Source organism: Schistocerca nitens, chromosome 8 (genome assembly GCF_023898315.1).
Source record: "Schistocerca nitens isolate TAMUIC-IGC-003100 chromosome 8, iqSchNite1.1, whole genome shotgun sequence".
NCBI classification, from domain to species: domain Eukaryota; kingdom Metazoa; phylum Arthropoda; class Insecta; order Orthoptera; family Acrididae; genus Schistocerca; species Schistocerca nitens.
This window is the reverse complement of record NC_064621.1, coordinates 278,267,710-278,292,187: the sequence shown is the minus strand read 5'-3', so window position 1 is coordinate 278,292,187 and position 24,478 is coordinate 278,267,710. Positions and strand designations below refer to the sequence as shown.

At 43.9% G+C, this 24,478-nt stretch overlaps 1 protein-coding gene and 1 non-coding gene across 2 annotated transcripts in view; one reads left to right on the top strand and one right to left on the bottom strand.

Annotated features, from left to right (window-relative positions):
* The window catches only part of LOC126199208 (lipase 3-like), a 122,652-nt gene that overhangs the window by 30,177 nt on the left and 67,997 nt on the right, over positions 1–24,478 (top strand). The window lies entirely within an intron of this gene.
* Trnas-aga (transfer RNA serine (anticodon AGA)) lies at positions 9,211–9,285 on the bottom strand. Its single transcript has one exon. It is a non-coding gene; the product is annotated as a tRNA-Ser (tRNA).

Sequence of the window (24,478 nt, the reverse complement as noted above, 5' to 3'; positions counted from 1 at the left end):
TAGGCAACCAGTGACTGAAGCAGGAGAAAGGAATACATTACAAGACGATCAAACAGCTTTGAGAGACAACAGGCAAAAAGGCAAGATGCAGTAGACATTCTTGTGTAACATGCAAGATATTGAATTTAGCTGACGAAAGGGGAAAATACAAAAACGCAACAAATGAATGACACAAAAGGTATTACAAATGCCTGAAAATGAGATTGACGGGTAGTAAAACATGGCAACGTAGGAATGAGTGAAGTGAAATGTAAAGTTGCAGATGCTTGCTGCGCTACCAAACCCTTGGATTCTAGCACAGATTTCGCAAGCCCAGACGGCCTAAACAAAAAGAACTTGAACCTGTTTGCGGACGAGGTAAATGTTACTTGGGATTTTAGTTTGATTTCCAATTCAGAATTCGAGCGAACATGGCAGGGGGTCAATGATATGTTTGGATTCTGAGAAAATGTTGTAGGGTTTCACAACACTAATAGGTAAAAGATTTAAGAGAAATAAACTCAGAGATTTAGTCTTAAATCAGAATGGAACAATATTAAGGCAATGGCAGCCTTCAGTGACTTTACTCGATGAAAGAAAGCCACAGGAAATGAAAACAAGACATGATCAACTGAGACGGAATCGGAGAGAGAGTGCTGGTCCATGAGAAGAGCAAATCAAGGTGACAAAAGAGGGGGAGGGCAAGGCTTGATGAATGTTCGTACATGGCTGGCGGAGTTGGTTTGTAGTAGAAGTTGCAGTTCATCAACACACCAAGCGAACGAAACAGCAGTAAATCGAACAACAGTGCTATGTTATGTTCAAAGAAATGAACAGTTGAACTGTGTATGCCTGTAACAAGTTGTGGTCCCAAACGGCGACAAAGCTACAGCTGCTGTTCGGTCCCGGAGCCCAAACGGAATGGGGGACGTATTGACCTTTTCTGGTCTGACTGGCAAACAGAATGGGGCGCACGTGGGGGCGGCCAGACCCTTTCCCGAGCTGTCTAGCACCACATTCCGGTAAGCTTGCACTTTCAAAAAATAGCGCTATAACAACTGCGTGGGAGGACGAGGGCATAAGGCCTACTCGCTGGGCCGTAATAACTGTCCATATTCTTTCTGCCACACTGGTTTCCTATACCGGCACAGCCTCCACCATCGAAATGGCGCATTCGCTGTATTTTTTGCCACGACGCTCGTTTAACCTTTGCATGTTTTTAACTGTGGACTCAGGCCGCGGTGGCAGAGCGGTTTTAGGCGCTTCAGTACGGAACCTCGCGACTGCTGCGGTCGCAGGTTCGAATCCTGCCTCGGGGATGGATGTGTGTGATGTCCTTAGGTTAGTTAGGTTTAAGTAGTTCTAAGTTCTAGGGGACTGATGACCGCAGATGTTTAGTCCCATAGTGCTCAGAGCCATTTGAACCATTTTTTGAACCGTGGACGTCATTTTCAGTAAATTATTAACTCCTCTCATGACGACAGCAACTAAAATGCGTTTCCAGATTTCGGTTCATCAGTATGTGACGAATCATTATCGTAGAGCTCCGCTTCTCTCGGAAAGTTAACGGTGTAGTTCCTAACTAGCAAACAAAACCTTCGTTAGACGGATGTTCGAATATTGCTAGTTAGTCTGATATCCATTCCCGATGGGGTTGCTAGACAGGACCGGATCCAAAGAAGAAAAGCACTTTTCGTCACAGGCAGATTCATTTCATTAACGGCGGAAGATTATCGGAGACGTCCTTCCAACTCCGATGAGGCGTTATGCTTAATGATGTGGTTTACTTTTAAAATTCCAAGAGCGCACGTTTCTACAAAGGTATTACCCTCTCCTACGTATATCTTGTCTAAAGGCTGTGAAGATAAAATCAGAGAAATTCGAGCTTATGCATCAGCTTACCAACAATCGTCCTTCCCATGAACCATTCCCGACTGGAACTGGAAAAGGGGGGGAAGTGACCATTTTACACAGAGTACCTTCCGCCACTCACCATGAGGTAGCCTCAGGAGCGTAGATGTAGACACATTCACATTTGAGATTATATTTTTATTTATTTGATGCCCTGTGTGGGCAATTTAGTAACTAGCAGCACCGAATTTGTGTAACGTCTGTGTTCCCAATCAGGTGTGTGATAATTTAAAGAGTTTTACGGCCCGCTTACATGTGTATCTACGTCTATACTCCGGAAGCATCCTGAACTGTGTGGCTAGGCTACTTTTTGTACCGCTTTTATTTCCCCGTTTCGTGTTCCAGTCACGAATGGTTCGCAGGAGGTAAGGCTCGAATCTCTAATTACGTTCGTGGTCATTTCTGCAGATACACGTAGGAAGAAGCAATGTACTGGTTGGTTCTTCTAGGAACGTACACTCTTGGAGTTTTATCAGTAAACCACACCATGATGCAGAACGCATATTTTGCAGCATCTGCCGCTGGAGATGTCTGAGCATCCGTGACGTTTTCGCGGTTGCTGAACGACCGTGTAACTAAATGCGCTGCTCTTCTTGATATCTTCTTCATGTGCTCCCTCAGTCCTACCTGGTAAAATCCGAGACAAGCAATATTAAAGTACTGACTGAACGAAGCCTTTGTAAGTTGCATCCTTTGTGGGTGGACTACACTTCTTGAGGATTCTTGCAATAAACCTCAGTCTGACATCGGCCTTAAGTACGATTAGTTTAATGCGGTCGTTCCACTTTAAATCTCTCTGAACGCATGCTCTTAGATACTTCATGAATGTGATTGCTCCCAGTCATTCTTCAGAAATCGTGTAGTCATAAAACAAAGGGTCTTTCTGTCTTTTCTATGCAATACGTTACATTTGTTTATGTGATGGTCAACTGCCCAGTCCCTGTACCAAGCATAAATCCTCTGCAGGTCCTTCTGCAAATCAATACGATCTTCTAGCGTTGCGACTTCCTGTATGCAACATCGTCAGTCGCGAATAGCCTCATGGAACTCTAAGTGATTTATAAATACTGTGTTATAACTCTCCCTTGGGTACGATGGCATTACTTTTACGCTTGAGGAGTTTTCTCCGTTGAGAATGGCATGCTGTGTTCTGTTTGCTAGAAACTTTTCACTCTAGCCACATAGTGGGCCTCATATTCCATATGCTCCTATTTTCTCATTTAGGCAGCAGCGCGGAAACAGTCTTGCGAAAATCAAGGAACATTGCATCAAATCGGACACCGCTGAACGAGCTGGATTTGATATTTTCTTCCTGAACCCATGTTTATTACTACAGAGGAGATTTTTGTCTCCGGAAGTGTCATAATATTCGAGCATTAAACAAACATCCTCTAAAACTCTACAACAGACCGACGTCAGAGATGTAGGGCCCATTGTTTTGTCTGTCTGTTCAACGAATCTCCCTGGAAACGAGAATGATCTGCGCTTATTTTCCAATCACTAGCAACGTTCTGCTCCTTCAGCGACCTACGGCACACTGTTACTAGAAAAAGGAGCAATTGTTTTCGTATATTCCACGTGCAATCTTATTGGTATTCCATCAGTCTCAGTGGCCTTCATCTGTTGAGTGATTTCAACTGCTTTTCTATCCTATGGTAACATGTTTCGATAGGTGCCATTTTGACGTCTGTGCGACGACTGAAAGAACGAATCATAGTCCTCAGTGAAACAGTTATGGAAAAAGGCGTTTAGTATTTCAGTTTTCTCTGTATCACCGTCCGTTTCAATGCCATTATGATCAAAGACTGTTTGGACAGACGGCTTCGACCCATTTACGGTACTGATTTAACGCTAAACCGTAACTTATTTCGATTTACTGTCAACTTGGTAGTTACTTTCGAATTCGTGGTACGCTTCACTCGTGTGTCTTCTTACGCTAATTTTGGTACCGTTCACTTATTGTTTGTCTGTGAGCTGTGGCTACATTTAAATTTGCAGTGAAGCTCTCATTTCTTTTGGAGCAGCTTTCTAACACGGTTATCGATCCGGGGTGGGTCTTCCCCATTCCTCACAACTCTACTGGACGCATGCCTGTCTAAGGAGTAGTGTACAATACTCTTGAACTCTGTCCATTGAAGCTCAGCATTCTCGGTCCTGAAGAAGCATTTTTGGCTCTGACCGCTCAAGTAACCTAAAACGTATATTTGACATATACACCGCTTCCATCTGTATATGAACCTTTGTTTATGGGAGCACGACCGGTTTCATGATATTAGATAACATCCTCAAGTGTACAAACGTCGTTAAAACAGTAAGCCCAAGAAAGTGGAGGAGGGTAATCAATCTTCGTTAAACAAAATGATGTTATCAGCAACAAGCAGGGGGTCACGAATCAAATTCATCAATTGGGAAAATTGACGTGTTAAAAGAGAATTAACATCGTATCAGGAAGCGGCGGAAGGCATCCCTCCAACCGCTCGCCGTACAGTCACACTCCAGACTCCTATTGAAGATTACAGAACATAGCGATGTGATTTAATATCACAAAACCGTTCGTGTTGCCGTAAATAAAGGTTCATATTCAGCTGGAAGTGGTGTATCAAATATGGATCACTTCAGCTGCAGATGGCCGCAGCATAAAACTATTTGTAAATCTGAAATGCGTTGTTTGTCGCTCTTACCAAGCAGAAATATATTCCTATGTTTGTATTACTATCAACATTCGTACTGAGTGATGCTGTACCGGGGCTGTTATTAGTGATTCCCTGTTAAAAACTTCGATACTACTGGTGACCAGGTGATCTAACACGTTGTCTTCACGTCTCGCGAAAATGCTTTTCCTTTTATCGACTATTAATGTTGTTTCATGACCACAGCTTCAGGCGGCCACTCTATTGTGGCGAAATGTTCGCATGGGGCTGTTCTCTGGGGTTGTTCAGTCGGCTGGTGTAAATCTTTCTATTTGACACCACTTCGGCGACTTGCATACCATCGCGATGAAGATGAGAGAGGATTACTAAAAGACAAACACCTAGTCCTCGATAGAAGAGAATCTCCGACCTGTATCTAGACGCAGCGAGACTAACTACTTTTTACGTCTTCTTTCTTTCGGTTTGTCTCTTCGTCTTCCTTTCGTCAATGGTTCTGCGCGGATGTCGCATGACACCTTTCAGATCGAATCGATGAGAACTTTACCCAGCTTTTATTTTTCACTACACAGAGTGGCTAGCCTCCTGAGAGAACACGCCGAGCTACCATGTCGGCAACCAGCACACCGCGAAATGTGAATTGTCTATTGTGGCAGCAAAGTGCAACAACATTTGCCCGCCTTCAGCTCCGTACTGATTGGTGTTATTTTCTCAGCTGAGGTTGAACGGCATCAGGAATGAATCAGAACGCTGACACCACTACGATTTTGACCTTCTCCTGTGGCCTAAGTGTCCTGTACGTCGTTGGTTGCAGCCCGAGCTGATCCGGAAGTACGGCTACCCAGTGGAGGAGCACTTCGCGACGACGAATGACTGCTACATTCTGCGCATGTACCGGATCCCCTCCAGCCCTAAGGCCAAGGACCCGTCCGGCTACCCCATCCTGCTCGTCCACGGCCTCGAGTCCAGCGCCGCGGACTGGGTAGTCATGGGGCCCGACAAGGCTTTTGGTAAGGCGCCGCATCAGCAACAACGCGCAGACCTGTCGGCTTACAATCTAAATTGTTTGGTTAACTGCTTCTCACAAAAGGGTCACATAAACACAATTGTTCTATAAATATAAACCGTCTCATTCGAAATTCTTTTTGCCCAGCATCAATCGAGGATACAAAGAAAGTATATCTCTAAATATACAGGGGGTGCACAAAAATAAGCAAGCACGAAAAACACATTACCGCCCCTAATACGGTGTAGGGAATCCGTTGGCATTCAAAGAGCTTCGACACGAAATAAAGAAATACAGGCGCCTTATGATTTACAAGGGTATCTCATACCATTATTCCTGAAGAATGATGCCAAGTTCAGGTAACGATTCTGGATGTCGATAGCGACCACGCGCCGTTCTCTACAAAGAAGACGACAAATGCTCTACGGTATAGAGATCCGGCGAATGTGGTAGCCAAGGGAGATCCGATGGTTCATATTCGTGCTCACAAAACCAGTACTAGACGATGGACAGTTAGTCTTGTCTTGGAACACAGCATCACCATTGGGGAATAAACACTGTACCATGGGATGGACCTGATCAGCCAAAATGGTCACATAATCCTTGGCAGTAACCATGGGCCCTGCTTAAGGCCGCGGGACAGAAGAGGTAGTTGGAATTGTTCAAAAATGGTTCAAATGGCTCTGAGTACTATGCGACTTAACTTACGAGGTCATCAGTCGCCTAGAACTGAGAACTAATTAAACCTAACTAACCTAAGGACATCACACACATCCATGCCCGAGGCAGGATTGGAAGCTGCGACCGTAGCGGTCGCGCGGTTCCAGACTGTATTGCCTAGAACCGCACGGCCACTCCGGACGGCAGTTGGAATTGTGGAACGGTGCCAAAAAGGGGCTGTCAGTTACACTTAAACACATATAACTTTATTTAGTTGTCCAAACAATACAGCAAAAATTTTTGAACTTAGTTATTGGCTGAATAGGCCACACTACCTTATGCCTTAAGGACTTAAATTTAAAAACGGCTGAAAGCCATTAACTTAAAATTCAGACTCAAAACAGAATATTTAGAAGGCAGAAGGCCTCACATAAGTAAGTTCTATAACTTGGCTGAAGGCCCAATAACTCTAACACTTGAGAAGCAAACAAGTTTAATTTAAAGACGGCTGAAGGCCCATGATTTAAAACTGCAGGTAAAATTAATTGAAAAAAACACACACACACACACACACACACACACACACACACACACACACACACACATGGCAGATGGTTTTATCTTCAATTAGGCTGAAGGCCCCACACAGTCTGATACTTGAAAGATATGAACTTTAATTTAAAAACGGCTGAAGGCCGATTTCTTAAAACAACTAAAATAATTTTTAGTAGGCAGAAGGCTCAAAGCTTTATCTTTAAACAATACTTTACAAAGACTGAAGGCCCAAACAATGTAAGATTTAACAATTAAGGAATTTAAATTTAAATTTAAAAGCGACTGAAGGCCCATTATTGAAAAACACAACTACAATAAATTTTCAAAAGTCAGAAGGCCCAAAGCTTTACCCAAAAAAATATTTTACATGAGGCTGAAGGCCCAAACAACGCAAGACTTGACAAGTAAGGAACTTTCAATTTTAAAGCGGCTGATGGCCCATTATTTGAAGCCCAACTAAAAGCATACAAATTCAAAGCATCGGCTATAAGCCATTAAAATACACAGTCTAACACCAATAAGGAAAGGCAGTATGGACAGAGGCGCTCAGAAGTTTCCGGGGGTCGGTCTGCACTTGAAATATTAACGTTCGCTTAGGGGAGACAGGTAGTCGGCCCAACTACATCCGATCTGTCGGCAGCCCAACCAAGAGAGTCAACGGACCCACCGACAAGACGACTTGCTTTCCACCCGACCAGTGCATAAGGAACTCCAAAGCTAAAACGTAAAAAGCGTAGCCGCCCACAACCAACTATGCATAAGCTGCCAAAACAACACACACCTGTTGGACAGCGACAACACGGTGAGGAAAGGACACTGCCTTAATTTTACGTCAGCGGCCAGGGCAGGTAACCGGAACGCTAACGGCCACAAGGCAGAAAATTCCGCTGGTGCACTTGGACTTCAAATAACAAAAATATAGTTAAACTGTACCGGATAGTGGCCAAACCTTCGCTAACTCGAACACTCGCTGTTGCTCACGGGAATACCCCCAACAGCCAACCGTGAAAAAAAAAAAAAAAGGTTCAAATGGCTCTGAGCACTATGGGACTTAACTTCTAAGGTCATCAGTCCCCTAGAACTTAGAACTACTTAAACCTAACTAACCTAAGGACATCACACACATCCATGCCCGAGGCAGGATTCGAACCTGCGACCGTAGCGGTCGCGCGGTTCCAGACTGTAGTGCCTTTAACCGCTTGGCCACCACGGCCGGCAGCCAACCGTGAAAACCAACGGCAAAATGTTAACGGTCTGGCTTCGGTAATTAAATCACCACTCAACTTTGATGTACTGGGTAGGTGAGCCACGAACCTCGTAGCAATGGGAACAGCTCCTACACACTCCGACGCTGCTTAGAGACCGCCAGTGGGCCCAGCCCACTGTGCCGCGCGGAGATTTCCTGGCTGATTCTCATTAACCGACCGACTGCCACACATCAGCACGGCGAAAGCACTAAAATAACTGAGCGGTCGACATCACAATCTATCACACAGTTTCACGAACACTTGCATGAAGGACTAGAAAATACCAACGACAGTGACTGTGCAATAACAAGGACGAATCACGAGTCGGCACACATAGGCAACCCATAAGCGATCGCCGGCCAACATACACGTCGTCCGACAAGACAACCGACCGACGACCAACCAAGGTGGTCCGCACTCAAGTGATATGTATCGGCAACCGTCGGCCGAGTCATGGCTGTCCCGACCTCACTGCAGCCACGGTCCGACTGAACTGCCGCGTTCTAAGTCAGACACTGCCAGCTCCGAACTCCACTGCTAGCGCGTTCCAGCTAACTGGCAGAGCCGAACTAACAACACACGAGAACCGGGAAGTAAAAGCAGTCAGCAAAGATAATACGCCAGGGCTTATATCGATAAACGCCGCTGCTGCCGCTGACGGGCCGGCAAGGCGGCAACTCAGTGACACCAGTAACTGAAATTAACATAACGAGGTGGTAGTACAGTAAAAACAGGATGTCAAATGAGATATGGCACGGACACGAGCCACGCACGGCTCACCACAATATGCCTGCCCAAATCAACACCGAGCCCCTGCCTGGTTTCACTATGGGACTTAAACTCGCCCAGAAGTTGGACATAGTGTGAAACAAGACTTGTCCCACCAAATGACGTCCTTCCATTTGTTCTGTATTGGTGCAACGTGCCACAAGGGCGCAGCTGTAGGTACATCATTGCTACGTAGTCCAGGTTTTATGGCTTCGACACCACGTCTTACTGTTTTGGACGTTCGCATCCCTGATGAGTCGTTTTGCGATTCCAGCTCGTCCTGAAAATCTGATCTTCTGGAGGTCCCTTCAGGTTGTGTTAATGGTGACAGAGTTCGAAGTTGCGACATTCAAACCTGCAATGATTCTGAGTTCTGGTCCTCTCTATTTTTCGTGACAATCCTATTCAGTGAAACTTCCTTGCAGATTAAAACTGTGTGCCGGACCGAGATTCGAACTCGGGACCTTTGCCTTTCTCGGGCAAGTGCTCTACCAACTGAGCTACCCAAGCAAGACTCACGCCCCATCCTCACAGCTTTAATTCCGCCAGTACCTCGTCTCCTACCTTCCAAACTTCACAGAAGCTCTTCCGCTCCGCGAGCCTTGCAGAACTAGCACTCGTGGAAGAAAGGATATTGCGGAGACATGGCTTAGCCACAGCCTGGAGGTTGTTTCAAGAATGAAATTTGTAATGGACTGACAAGGCAGCCAGTCCACAGTGACGGGTAGCCGAAAGGCACACGTACACACACGCCGACTGGCGTTAAGTCTGAAACAGGATACGTGATGGAAGCTATAAAGAAAAGAACGGAGCTCCTCGTATACTTAACTTTAATTTCTTGTTGTACATTGCTCTTGATAATACAAGTGAGACTCTCTCCATATAAGGTTAATGGCGCCTTGCTAGGTCGTAGCCATGGACTTAGCTGAAGGCTATTCTAACTGTCTCTCGGCAATTGAGAGAAAGCTTCGTACGTGTAGTCGCTAGCAATGTCGTCCGTACAACTGGGGCGAGTTCTCGTACGTCTCTCGAGACCTGCCGTGTGGTAGCGCTCGGTCTACGATCACACAGTGGCGACACGCGGGTCCGACATGTACTAATGGACCGCGGCCGATTTAAAGCTACCACCTAGCACGTGTGGTGTCTAGCGGTGACACCACAAAATTTTCCCTCTATAGCGGAGTGTGCGCTGATATGAAAAGAGACTCGAGTCCCGGTCCGGCACACAGTTTTAATCTGCCAGGAAGTTTCATATCAGCGCACACTCCGCTGAAGAGTGAAAATTTCATTTTAGAATTCTATTCAGTGACCGCCTGCCACAATCGCTCATTAGATATTTTGTGCGCGTTGTGAGTTAGCGGATGCTGTTCTTCCACTTTTCCTTTCTGCGGTATAAATCTTGGATACGGTGCTTCTTTGAAGCAGCAAATACTTCGACTACCTTGGTTACACTTGTCTCCGGCATCACGCACTCACAACAGCACAAAACACTGTTTTGACTACAGCTGACATTTGGAACGTATTGAGGGAATTGCACAGATATGAAATTACAATTAAATCAACTCCATTAGCTGCTGGCGGGCATTGATATACGTCAACGGTGACACTTGAAAATTTATGCCCCGACCGGGACTCGAACCCGTGATCTCCTGCTTATGTGGCAGACGCTCTATCCATTTGAGCCACCGAGGGCACAGAGCATAGTGCGACTGCAGGGATTTATTACCAGCACACTCCCCGTGAGACCCACATTCACACCTTATCGTCCACACGCTACATTCGTAGTGCCCCTGCCCATTACACTCATTACTAGCGGCAGACAATCCACCGAGTCCCGTAAGTGTTCAGGCAAATCGTGTGCATCCGAACTGAAGAAGGTCATCAGCCGGTTAGCCTTGAACGATATGAAGATGGCATCTGCTCTTTCGGACATATACTCGACAAGCTGATCTGACAGGAACCGATGTTACCTCTGCGGCAAGACCATTGACTTTGATCGCTTTAGGAGGACAAATATTGATGTAAGTGTAGGTCAGCTTGCGAGGATTGAACGCTCCTGACATGGTGCCCTATCGCTTCTGGTATTTTTGTGCAGTCCACACCATGAGTCGCTACCGTAAAAAGGACTAAAGACAACGTCGGGCGCTGCTCGAAGATCTGGGTGCTTCAAATTATGGTTAGTGACTCTCTAGTTCTCTTACTGTAACTGGCCTCTGTCACATACGTATTTTGTAGAAATGATGTCTTCCATCTGTTCTTGTACGGTGTAGATAGCAATGAGCTACTTTACAAAAACTACGGTTTAATATTCGTCTGTCAGCAATGAGAAATTTTAACTTAGTGTGAAACCACAGTAAATCAAACTGTATATTTATCTTTGCACCGTCAATTTAACACCGCGGTTTTTGTAATCTGTGACAAATACTGTAAATATCTTTACTCTGTATTCAAATAATTGAACGACATGCTCTTATCCTAGTGTTATATGTGTAAAATAGCTCACATATGTACGTACTAAAGCATGGGGGGCAGGTAAAATTTTTGTAGTAAAAGGATACAAGTGAAATCCCACTCTGTGTTGCTCTACGGTAAACGAAAAGGAAACTAATTACAAGATGTCACGAAACAGTTATGTTCATGTAGGGTGAGGCTGGAGGGGGTTGTTTTGTGGAAGGAGACCAGACAGCGAGGCCATCGGTCTCATCGGATTAGGGAAGGATGGGGAAGGAAGTCAGCCGTGCCATTTCGAAGGAACCATCCCGGCATTTGCCTGGAAATCACGGAAAACGTAAATCAGGATGGCCGGACGCGGGATTGAACCGTCGTCCTCCCGAATGCGATTCCAGTGTGCTAGGGTGAGGCTGATTTTTATGTTGTAGGCCTACATTATCTAAATGACCTTTTATGATACGTGAAAGAAAAGAGAAGCTACCCAAGTGGTGTGAGATATTTTCAGTAGTGAAATAATGCATTAAACAGTATTATTTCTTCTTAAGTTTCGCTAGTGTTACCCAATGTACAAAAATGTTTTTATAGCTCTAAATTTTATGATAACTGAATTAACAATAACCAATAGTAAATCATTATAGAGAAAACATGAATCATATTCTTCTTAATTCACAGTATTCTTGATACAAAGAAATCACGAATTGTGATATAAAACTTATCATTTGTATTAACCTGTTATTCCAGCATGCGAACGGAAAATGCTACGAAGTATTTTTGTGTCTAATACACACAAACGTTGGAATGTTTATTTTCCGATCTCAAGATAGTTCTCAAAACCACAAGAAGTGTACTTGTGCCCTTTTGCTTCTGATCCTCTCCATTATAATCCTAAGTAACAAGCGAAAATGGGCCTAAACTTTAATAAATTTTACATCAAAACTGTATACTATCCAGATGTTTCATTTGAAATCACCCTTTAAAGCGGTAGTATGTTCTCAGATTTATTTTAAAATAACTTGAGATATACTTACTTTCACTTTGAGTGACTACTCAATAGAACAGTAAAAAAAAAAAAAAAAAAAAAAAAAAAACTGCATGTCACAACATCCTACAACCACGTAGCACAATATCCGCGCCGACTGTTCCTTTGAATGCTGAAAGTGGTTGCTTCAGTGCAACACATTCGTAGCGCTATACCACTTGATGTCTTGTGTCAACATCTGTGGTTTCAGGCTAAAGTAACTCGTACATCAAACCAAATTAATAAGTGGTGGTTTCAAGTATTTGCTTGCAGCATACATTCTGGCAGACGCTGGCTTCGACGTATGGCGTATGGCTTGGAAACGCACGTGGCAACAAGTACTCCAGGAACCATACTACCATTAACCCGGACGACAGCGAGTTCTGGCAATTCAGGTAAGCTGTAAACTGAGGTGTGTTGTTACGTTCTACGACTTCCGTCTGCCTAGCCATTACTTAACAAGGGCAAAACATGTACTGCCTTGGTGTCTTCAGTGCTTATTCGCAACAGATATGATTAAAAAACGGCTTAAAGAATCCTTTCAACTTTCCTGCATCGCTACTATCCTTCATCCTGACGATGACACAATCCTTTCAACTTTCCTGCATCACTACTATCCTTTATCCTGACGATGACACAATTTTTGAACGTATTATTCATTACTAGTAAAAAGGAATAGTAATGTTCATAATTACAGAACTAAAATGAAGACTGACTTTCATTACACGTCACTAAAATTTAAAAGTAAACCGAAAAAGTTTATTCTAGCAATTCATAGTCTTCAACAGTTATTAAACTAAAGTATGTGTCACCATTGTGTATACACATCTGAACTGGTACTCTGTGTATCCATATACTCAAATTAATAACCTGGAAGACACGTGAACTAATTGGTTCCACTTTGGTTGCGGATAACATGTAAACAATAACCATATAAATAAACAATGTTAAGATGTTCCACGTGTTAGTTGGCGTCCCAGTATTCAACTGCATTGAGCACAGACAAAAAAAATTATGAAATTTTTTGCTGTCTAGGATTTAATCACTATGATGCGACAGAAAAGAAATTTATATTGCAATGGTAGAAAAGGTATGATTACGCGTTGTGAACTGCTAAGTGCACCAGTTACTAAAACAGTTGTCATTGTCCTTGACGATTTCAAGATTTTACCTTGTTTAGGACGCTGAGAAAATGTACACTACTGGCCATTCAAATTAGTACACCAAGAAGAAATGCAGATGATAAACGGGTATTAATTGGACAAATGTATTATACTAGAACTGACATGTGATTACATTTTCACGCAATTTGGGCGCATAGATCCTGAAAAATCGGTACCCAGAACAACCACCTCTGGCCGTAATAACGGCCTTGATACGCCTGGGCATTGAGTCAAACAGAACTTGGATGGCGTGTACAGGTACAGCTGCCCATGCAGCTTCAAAACGATACCACAGATCATCAAGAGTAGTGACTGGCGTATTGTGACGAGCCAGTTGCTCGGTCACCATTGACCAGACTTTTTCAATTGTTGAGAGATCTGGAGAATGTGCTGGCCAGGGCAGCAGGCGAACATTTTCTGTATCCAGAAAGGCCCGTACTGGACCTGCAACATGCGATCGGGCATTATCCTGCTGAATTGGAAGGTTTCGCAGGGATCGAATGAAGGGTAGAGCCACGGGTCTTAACACATCTGAAATGTAACGTCCACTGTTCAAAGTGGGGTCAATGCGAACAAGAGGTGACTGAGACGTGTAACCAATGGCACCCCATACCATCACGCCGGGTGATACGCCAGTATGGCGATGACGAATACACGCTTCCAATGTGCGTTTACCGCGATATTGCCAATCACGGATGAGACCAAAAAATGGTTCAAATGGCTCTGAGCACTATGGGACTCAACTGCTGTGGTCATAAGTCCCCTAGAACTTAGAACTACTTAAACCTACTAACCTAAGGACATCACACACATCCATGCCCGAGGCAGGAATCGAACCTGCGACCATAGCGGACGTGCGGTTCCAGACTGTAGCGCCTTTAACCGCTCGGCCACACCGGCCGGCGGGATGAGACCATCATGATGCTGTAAACGGAACCTGGAGTCATCCGAAAAAATGACGTTTTGCCATTCGTGCACCCAGGTTCGTCGTTGAGTACACCATCGCAAGTGCTTCAGTCTGTGATGCAGCGTCCAGGGTAACCGCAGCCATGGTCTCCGAGCTGATAGTCCATGCTGCTGCAAACGTCGTCGAACTGTTCGTGCAGATGGTTGTTGTCTTGCAAACGTCCTCATCTGTTGACTCAGGGATCTCGACGTGGCTGCACGATCCCTTACAGCCATGCGGATAAGATGCCTGTCATCTCGACTGCTATACGAGGCCGTTGGGGTCCAGCACGGCGTTCCGTATTACCCTCCTGAATCCATCGATTCCATATTCTGCTAACAGTCATTGGATCTCGACCAACGCGAGCAGCAATGTCGCGATACGATAAACCGCAATCGCGATAGGCTACAATCCGACCTTTATCAAAGTCGGAAAATTGATGGTACACATTTCTCCTCCTTACACGAGGCATCACAACAACGTTTCACCAGGCAACGCCGGTCAACTGCTGTTTGTGTATGAGAAATCGGTTGAAAACTTTCCTCATGTCAGCACGTTGTAGGTGTCGCCACCGGCGCCAACCTTGTGTGAATGCTCTGAAAAGCTAATCATTTGCATATCACAGCATCTTCTTCCTGTCGGTTAAATTTCGCGTCTTTAGCACGTCATCTTCGTGGTGTAGCAATTTTAATCGCCTGTGGTGTAGTAATCTCTTTGTGTTTTATAGTTTAGCAAGCATATGACCCCTTCAGTTTCCGCAGATCATGACTGTAAACATTCACTAGATTGAGTCCACACAGTTTAATTTTAAGCGTCATTTCGTTCAACCAGTTTTGTTGAACTCTTTAAGATTCACTGTAGGGTGTTCTACTATTCCACTCTATACAAAAATGCATTTACCTGTATAGATGAAGATATACTTTATTTATTTTTTCGTTATTAATGTTTTCCAAGAACTTTGTAGTCCACCTTGTAGATACTGGCAGGTTTTTCATTCCATTAAATACGACACAAATCGACACTCTTGTTGTCAATAACAACATCATATAAAATCACGACATGCAGTCACAGTTTGAATATACACTGTCATTTGAATGTATAATAATAGTGGGAGCAGTACCAGCTGCGCTTTTAACGAGAGGGTACTGAAACGAAAGCCACTGAATTTTTATGTAAACTTTTAAGGCGTTTTAAATAAAAAAGTTATTGATATTCTAAATCTTTATTCTTCATGCTTGCGTATTTGCAGCCCTCTGTCGCTAGAGGGCTCTTAACTGTAGCGTGGAAAATGGTAGTGTGTAACGTAACTATGTCGGTGCGTGAGAATGCTGTAATCAAGTTTCGAATTCTAAGAGTTTGTCTACACATGGAACACACTCTCCTTCGGCATGACAACGTCAGACTACACACGAGCGCTGCGACATCTGCAACAATCTAGCGCCTTGGATTCACGGTCACGAATCAACATCCATACAGTCCCGACTTGATCCATCCGATTGTAAGCTGTTTCTAAAACTTAAAGAACACCTTCGAAGACTTTACTTTTATGGCGAAGATGCGATGCAAGCAGAGGTGATGTTGTGGCTCCGTAAACGAAGTCAAACATTCTACAGTGACGGTATCAACCAACTAGTCTCTCGTTGGGAGAAATGTGTTCGTCGCCAGGATGACTATGTTGAGAAATAAATATGTAAAAATGAAAAGTTGTAGAATGTTAATGTTTGTTTTATGTAAAAAGTTTGAAGAGCTATCACGTAAAAATTCCGAGGCTTTACTTTTCATCCTCATCTCGAAAAAATGAACTAGTGAAAAACTGAAGCCGGCCGCGGTGGTCTCGCGGTTCTAGGCGCGCAGTCCCGAACCGTGGGACTGCTACGGTCGCAGGTTCGAATCCTGCCTCGGGCATGGATGTGTGTGATGTCCTTAGGTTAGTTAGGTTTAAGTAGTTCTAAGTTCTAGGGGACTGATAACCACAGCAGTTGAGTCCCATGGTGCTCAGAGCCATTTTGAAAAACTGAAGCAATTTGAACTGTTATGTACACACATCAGAAACAGTTTAGCATCACCTCGGTTTCGAGAGTTCAGGAAATTGGAAGAGAGATCAACATAAACATCATTTCCACCCTTTTTATTTCTCAAGAAAACCACACATTGCATCTTGTACCACCATACAGCGAGACCTTCAGAGGTGGTGGTCCAGATTGCTGACCACACCGGTACCTCTAATACCCAGTAGCACGTCCTCTTGGATTGATGCATGCCTCTATTCGTCGTGGGATACTATCCACAAGTTCATCAAGGCACTTTTGGTCCATATTGTCCCACTCCTCGACGGCGATTCGGTTTAGTTCCCTCAGAGTGGTTGGTGGGTCACGTCGTCCATAAACAGCCGTTTTCAGTCTATCCCAGGCATGTTCGGTAGGGATCATGTCTGGAGAACATGGTGGCCACTCTAGTCGAGTGTCGTCGTTATCCTGAAGGAAGTCATTCACAAGATATGCACGATAGGGTCGAATTGTAGTCCATGAAGACGAATTTCTCGCCAATAGTCTGCTAATATGGTTGCACTATCGGTCGGAGGATGGCATTCATGTATTGTACAGCCGTTACGGCGCCTTCCATGACCACCAGCGGCGTACGTCGGCCCCACATAACGTCACCCCACAACAGCAGGGAACCTCCACTCTGCTCCCCTAATTGGACAGTGTGTTTAAGCCGTTCAGCCTGACCGGGTTGCCTTCAAACAAGTCAGCGACGAATGTCTGGTTGAAGGCATATGCGATACTCATCGGCGAAGAGAACGTGATGCCAATCCTGAGTGGTTCATTCGGCATGTTGTTGGGCCCATCTGTACCGCACTGCATGGTCTCGTGGTTGCAAAGACGGACCTCGCCATGGACGTCGGTAGTGAAGTTGCGCATCTTGCAGCCCATTGCGCACAGTCTGGGTCGTGAAACGACGTCCTGTGTCTGCACGAAAAGCATTATTCGACATGGTAGCGTTCATCCACTGCAGTAGCAGCCCTTGGGCGGCCTGAGCGAGGCATGTCATCAACAGTTCCCGTCTCTCTGTATCTCCTCCATGTCCGAATAACACTCCAAGACGCCTGGACACTGCCCTTGTTGAGAGCCCTTCCTCGCACAAAGTGACAATGCGGACGCGATAGAACCGCGGTATTGACCGTCGAGGCATGGTTGAACTGCAGACAACACGAGCCGTGTACCTCCTTCCTGGTCGAATGATTGGAACTGGTCGGCTGTTGGACCCCCTCCGTCTAATAGGCGCTGCTCATGCAGGGCTGTTTACATCTTTACGCGGGTTTAGTGACATCTCTGAACACTCAAAAAGGACAGTGTCTGTGATACAACATCCACGGTCAACGTCTATCTTCAGGAGTTCTGGGAACCGGGGTGATGCAAAACTTTTTTTGATGTGTGTATATTTATGTTACTTTAGTATGCAAACATTAGTCAAAACATTAGTTCTGATAAGTAATATTTAAATAGTACCAAAGAGTAGAGGAAAGGGGCAGAAAACAGGAAGAGATGCGAAACACACTCGACTCTCGACTGATGTCAAGTAAATTACGTAAGGGTGTTTCCAATGCAGTAGCAATTATAAACCGCCGGTCAGTCAGTTTTTATACTGATGCTGTATGTCGGCTTTTCTAGTTGTTAAATGATGCAACTAGAGTCCTAGTCTTATATTATTCTTACTTCGCCTGTCATGTGTTATTTTGCCACAAAGGTAGCAGAATTCCTCCTCCTCGTCTACTAAGTGATCTCCAGCTTCGATGCTCAGTTTTTGCTAAACTTATTGTTGCTGCTCCTAGATATTTTCGTCTTTAATTGGTTCACCTTGGGTCCATATTCTGCGCTCAGCAAATTATCTACTCAGTTTCAACAAGGACATCATTCCGTCCTCATGATACGACTGATATCGCTTACCTGAACTTTAACACCATTTTTCAACCTTTCTTTACTTCCATTGTTTATTTTCCGATACAAAAGAGGAGGAAGATTAAATAACTGTTTCACGCCCTTTGTTATCCGAACCCTCACCCCTCAATGTGCTTGTATAAGGCTACTATCAATATTTAGTTGATTTCAAATTCTATATTTTCCACTGTAGTAGGTGTACAAATATGATTGATGCATGAACGGTACCGTAAACTCACCAACTTGTTAATGTGTCCACCAGATGCCGTTACGAGTGCCGCGTCATGACAAAATGGCGACGAACGAAGAAAAGAGATTTTGGATATTGGAATATGCGAAATGTTATCTGTTACAATAGCGCAGGCTGCATTCAGGAGGAACTAAGGGGAAGAATCTGCATGTAAACAGAGCATTGTGCATTGATATCCACAGTTTATGGACACTGGTTGTCTCTATAAACAGAAAAGTACCGGTCGAACAAGTGTTCTAGACGCAACCGTAGAGAGCACGAAGGAAATTTTCGCACGCAGTCCAAAAGACTACAAGGTCCATCCAAGCCAGGAACTTGGAATACCGCAGTAAACTGTGTAGAAAATTCTGCGATGGCGGGTACATTTCAAAACGTATCGTCTGCAGCTCGTTTAACAATCAAATGCGGAAGATTATGGCCGCCATTTTCAATTTTGCATCACAAAGCAGGATGCACTTGAGGATGAACATTTCGCATCCAAACCGATTTTCGGCAACGAAGCAACATTCCATTTATCTAGAAAGCTTAATCGCCACTACATGAGAGCGTGGGACAATGAAAGTCCTCGTGAAGCTGTGGCGCACGAACGAGATTTGCAGTACGTTAATGTTTTCTGTGCGGTGTCACAAAGGAACTGCATGGGTTGTTTTTCTTCTGCGACTAGACTGTGATGAGTATCTCTTGCCTTGATTTAATGCAGTTGCGTTTGTTTCCGCAGCTGACTTCTAATTCGAAGATGTTGGATTATCGATGTTCGTCTCTACCTAAGCGACGAACTTCTGCTTCGTTGTATTGAGCGTAGCAGTAATGATGATGTGTCTCTGATCCTTTGGCATCCCGGATCGCATGACCTAAAGTCTTGTGACTTTTTCCTCTGGAGTGAACATTAGGGATCGTATCAGAGTACCACCTTAGATTAGATTATATTTAATTTTTGTTCCATAGAAACGAAAATGAGATGATTCTCACGTGTGTGAAACTTTTCACAAAGTATAACATAAAAAAACATGGAACATTCACTCACTTCCCTGATAATTTGTCAGGAGACGGAGCAGTTCAGTCCGTGGTTGAAACTGCTGATGGAATTGCTAGTGCAACTACTGCCGCAGGAGCTTCCATAGTGACCGGACTCTGATAAGACGAGGAACGAATCGCAAAGCAGCCGGGTCTCTCCGGTCGGCCGAGAGCGACGACAGCGCGCCGCTGAAAGCAAACAAAAAGGCACCAGGAGAGGAGGACAAGAAACAGCGATGCCCAAGGGCGGAAGAACAAGTCCAGAGAATAAACCAGGATCAAACCTACAACGTAGCGAATTCGGAACCAATCAACGATGTGTAGCGAGATCAATACTGTAGCACAGGGAAATCACGACACACTGAGCGTCTGCGCTGCTGGCTTTAAAGAGCGGCCGCCAGGTGCACGAGGGGCTTGTCTACATAGACAGCGCTGCAGTGGCTACAACAACGCTGGTAGAATACGCCAGTGCCTCCTAGCGGCCGTCGCCGAGGTCCATGCCTTCCATCAGGCGTTCAAATTCGCGGACTGGGATACCAAAGAAAGGATGTGGCTACGTTAAGGTATGGAAAGAAATACGCTACCACTTGGGCGTGTGTGGTGTTATCAGAGGGGCACTCATCGAACATTTATAGACTCCAAATGCAAACTTGGTGGGTTTACTGTTATATTCATGCATTACTTATATTTGTACTTGTACTACTTCGGAAGATACAAAGTTTTTAAAACGAACGAACCATTTATACTCGCCCTGTATAGAGTGTATGTTGCCCGTCTTTCCCTACTTAGCTTACTCAAATGTTAAATCGAAGAATACTTTCTCATTTGCGACTGGCCGTATAAACATGGATTTTCGCGTTGCATTGCTGTTAATTTATTTAGTCATGCGACTTATTTTGTAAACCGAATTTTTCACATACGAGTGTTGGAACTTTAATAGTGGCAACTATTTATTCACAGCTCGTACAAAATACATATGTGTTTCAAAGTTTTACTGACCTTCAAAGTCGCGGTTCTCGGCGCGCAGTCCGGAACCGTGCGACTGCTACGGTCGCAGGTTCGAATCCTGCCTCGGGCATGGATGTGTGTGATGTCCTTAGGTTAGTTAGGTTTAATTAGTTCTAAGTTCTAGGGGACTTATGACCACAGCAGTTGAGTCCCATAGTGCTCAGAGCCATTTTTTTGACCTTCAAAGTAGTCACCAGCATTGTGTATAATCCGTTGCCAGCGATGTGGAAGTCGTACGATACTCTTAGTAGTGCGAGTTGTGTTGACAGTTCGAGCGCTGCGATCTGTTGCCCGACGAATTTGTAGCAGTTCTGAAACGAATGCCGTGAAGTGTTTCCTTCAGTTTAGAAATCGAGTTGAACTCACGAGGGCGTAAGTGAGGGGAGTGCAGTAGGTGGTATAGCACTTAGCAGCCCCATCAGTCAAACAAATCAGTAACAGTTTGCACTGTATGTGCTTGAGCATTGTCGTGCAAAATGATGATCAGGTCCTGCAGGAAGTGTCATCACTTCTGTCTCTAAGTTGGTCGTAGGTTGTGTTCCAAAAACGAAGAGCATAGAGACAGAAGTGATGACACTTTCTGCAGGACCTGTCCATCATTTTTCAGGTCAGTGCTCAAGCACGTACAGTGCAAACTGTTACTGATTTGTTTGACTGATGGGGCTGCGAAGTGCTATACCACCTACTGCACTCCCTTGACATAAGCCCTCGTAAATTCAAATCGGTTTCTAAACTGTAGGACACACTTCACGGCATTCGTTTCAGAACTGTTACAAATTCGTCGGGTAACAGACCTCGCCGCTCGAACTGTCAACACAACTGGCACTGCTAAGAGAATCCTGCGACTTCCACATCGCTGGCAACGGGTTATACACAATGCTGGTGACTACTTTGACGGCCAATAAAACTTTGAAACACGTACCTACTTTGTACGAGCTGTAAATAAATAGTTGCCACTATTAAAGTTCCAACCCTCGTATTTGAAGCCAAATTTGTAGATGTAAGTAGTAGTAGTAGTAGTAGTAGTAGTAGTAGTAGTTCTATATCCTTCAGTTTTGAGGTACGCTGAACGTTGTCGACAACAAGGAAACTAATTGGCCCCACTACAATGAAGTTGTGGGAGACAACACCCGGCATAATCCAGTTATCATCTTCTATTTTACGTGTGCTCTCATTATTTTCCCCTCTGATGATCCTTCCACGGCCAATAATTCGATATGGGATGTCCCAGTAACCTGTCTCCTTTTTATGGTAAAAGTTTTCTGTAAATTTCGTTTATGCATCTGTTCTTTTCCCTACATATGACTGGTTTTGTCTGCTAACCTCTTCATCACAGAATGACACTTGCACCTCCAACGTTCTCAGTTATTTGTTGGGTATGTTCCAATCTCTGTCTTTCTCTAGATTTTTTACCCTCTACAGCTCGCCCCAGTACCATGGAAGTTATTCCTTGAAGTCTTAACACATGTCCTATCACACTGGCTCTTGTTCTCTTACACGTGTTCATCTCCTCGTCAATTATGTGCTGAATCTTGCCATTTCTTACCTTATCAGTCCACCTGATTTTCAACAACCTTCTACTGCTCCTCGTCGCAAACGTCTAGATTCTTTTCTCTTCCGGTTTTCCCACAATCCATGTGCTCTAAAAGAACATTTTCAGAAATTTCTTCCTGAAATTAACTCCTATATTTGATGCTTGTAGACTTCATTTGGCCTGAAATGCCTTCATCTGTGCTAGTGTGCTTTGAATGTCCTCCTTGCTTCGTCCGTCATACTTTAGTTTACTTCCTAGGCAGCACAATCCATTCATTTAATCTACATCGTGGTTACCAATTTTGACTGCAAATTTATCAGTAACCTCATTTCTGCTGCTCCTCATTACTTTAATCTTTCTTTGGATTACTCTCTGTCCGTATTCTACACTCATTAGACTGTTCATTCCATTCAGAGTGTCCTGTAATTCTTTCTTACTTTCACAGGGGACAGAAATGTCATCAGCGAATCCTACCATCGATACCTTTTCACCTTGAATTTTAATAGCATTCTCGGCTCTTTCCTTCATTTCTGTCATCGTTTCTTCGATGTCTAGATTCAACAGCAGCGGAAGAAACTACGTAATATTTTACACACTTTGGATATGATTATTTAGTAATAGAAATCTTTTATTGAAGAAATCTTCCTTCACCTATACAAATCAGCTTTTTACATTTTCCTCTGACCATTCTGTGTAAGCTTGTACCTAGTTATTAAAATTTCTTTACTTCTTCCAGTACTTCAGAAAATTATCTGATGTATAGAGAATTTATATTCTAATTAGACAGCAAAGTTTAGGTTTGACACTGAGCTCACTCACTTGGTTAATATCTGTAGACGAGTCCGACAAGGATGCGTTCTGCCACAACTGTTATTAAATTTGTTCTCAGAGTTATAGGTGCTGGCAGATGCTGAATGTTTTTAAATCACACTGAAATTGTTGGTACTTGATAGGTCCCTCCACTCCCTGATAAATTTGAGTAGATAGCATATATGTAGTTGGTTACGTTTACAATATTTGGTCGTAGAGCAATTTTAAAACGAAAACCCCAGTTACATAAATCTACATCTACAACTACATGAATACTCTGCATATCACATTTAAGTGCCTGGCAGAGGTTTCATCGAACCACCTTCATAAAATTTCTCTATTATTCCAATCTCGTACAGCGCGCGAAAAAAAACGAATATTTTCGCATTCGAGCAGAAAGTTGGTGATTGAAATTTAGTGAGACGATTCCGCCGCATCAAAAAAAGCCTTTGTTTTAATGATGTCCAGCGAGGGAAGCCACTACCCGGACGAGCACCCAAGACATGGGACAGCAGCTAGTCGAGTATATCCACGGAAAGAGACAGACTAGAAGGGCAACCCTAGTAAGCAGAAGACGAGGATGATAATACACTACCGCCCAGGAATATATATCTAGAGTGTAACTAAATTTATCTGGATTTAGTTCCGTCAGAATCGGAAAATGAAGGTGGGGTAGATGCCGGTATGGCAGAAGATGTAGAGCAGGAAGTAAACAGAGATGAAGAGCACCAGGAATCAGTTGCAGAACCGACACTGGAAAAAGTTAAAGTTAGTATCAAGATTCTTAAAAACAATAAAGCTCCGGGAGAAGGCAATATTACAGCAGAAATGATACAATATGGTGGAGAAAAACTAGTAAGGGTTTTGCATAAGATTATAGTGGAAATATAGCGGAAAGAAAATATACCGAAACAGTGGAGTACAGCAATACTCTGCCCTATACATAAGAAACATGACAAAGCTGACTGCGGGAATTGTAGAGGAATTGCACTACTCTGTATAGTGTATACAGTATTAGGAAAAATCACGGCTGGGCGGTTACGAACATACGTAGAAGAGTATCTAGGAGACTACCAGTGTTGTTTCAGAACTAATAGATCCATTACAGACCAGATTTTCTCTATCAGACAGATCCTTGAAAAGTGATATGAGTACAACATCGATGTCCACCAACTGTTCATTGACTTCAAACACGATTATGATAGTATCAAAAGGGATCAACTTTGGAAGGCAATGCAAGAGACAGGAGTCTCTAACAAACTGATAAGATTGGTCCAAATGACTTTGAGAAGAACAGTATTCAAAGTAAAGATCGAGGGCATTTTATCAAAGGCATTTGAAGTTAACCAAGGACTGTGGCAGGATGATGTGCTTTCCACTATTCTGTTTAATGCCGCCTTGGAGAGTGTAATGCGAAAGACACGAAGCAACAACCCTGGACGTACACTGTTTAATAGAGTGACTCAGGAGTTTGCATATGCGGATGATATTGATTTGTTATCCAGGAGGAAACAGGACCTGGAATAAAAGCTTGAAAAAGTAGAAAAATATGGTGCGGAGATGGGGCTGACC